Source organism: Schistocerca gregaria, chromosome 3 (genome assembly GCF_023897955.1).
Source record: "Schistocerca gregaria isolate iqSchGreg1 chromosome 3, iqSchGreg1.2, whole genome shotgun sequence".
Classification (NCBI taxonomy): Eukaryota; Metazoa; Arthropoda; class Insecta; order Orthoptera; family Acrididae; genus Schistocerca; species Schistocerca gregaria.
In genome coordinates, this window is record NC_064922.1 from 676912040 (window position 1) to 676912868 (window position 829).

The window sequence follows — 829 nt, forward strand, 5'->3', positions numbered from 1 at the left end:
CATGATCATTAGAAAGAAGGCCTGTGGGATTCCCAATCTGCCCATCACCGCATTCAAAAAGGTATGATCCACTCTGTCGAACGCATGATCGAAGTCAATAGCGACGAGTGCCCCATGCACTGTGCATGCCGCTGTCAATGCGATGATATCTCGGTAGTCACCGAGCGCCGTATGTACGTTACTCTTACCGCCGAGGAAAGTTTGATCTATGAGGAGTCTATCAGAAAGTGAAGACCGCAGGCGAGCCCCAAGGATGCGAGCGAAAATCTTATAGTCGCAGTTCAACAGAGTGAGTGGTCTATAAGCTAAAATTCAATTGGGAAGCCTTCCTGTCCTGGGGACTTGTTCGGAGCCCCCCTGGCAATGGCATCTGTCAGCTCGTCCTCTGTTATCGCTGTGATGAAAGTCTCTGCATCCAGTGCTGGTCCTCTATCTGGCATTTCCGAGATGACATCATGTAGTGTCTCGTGGTTCACATGTACAGGTCCATATAACTGGCGGAAATAGTCGGTAAACACATGCGCAATATCACACTGGTGCACAGCTTGCTGGCCAGTTTCAGAGATTAGTTCCCTGATCAATGCCCTGCGTCGTCGTTGGCGTTCACGTACTACGTGGTGCATGGAGGGGGTTTCGGTAGCAACTGTTTCCGCCAATCTCGCTCAGACCATTGTACCTTCCATTCTTAATCTCGTCAGCTGTAATAACTTGGCTTTTATCCTGCGCATGGTCGTGTGCCTTTCCGGCGATGGTTGTTGGGTCATCAGTTCAATCAGGGCTGTAAAAAAAAAAAAATCAGCCGTCGTGCGGTTCCACTGCGACTTGTCCT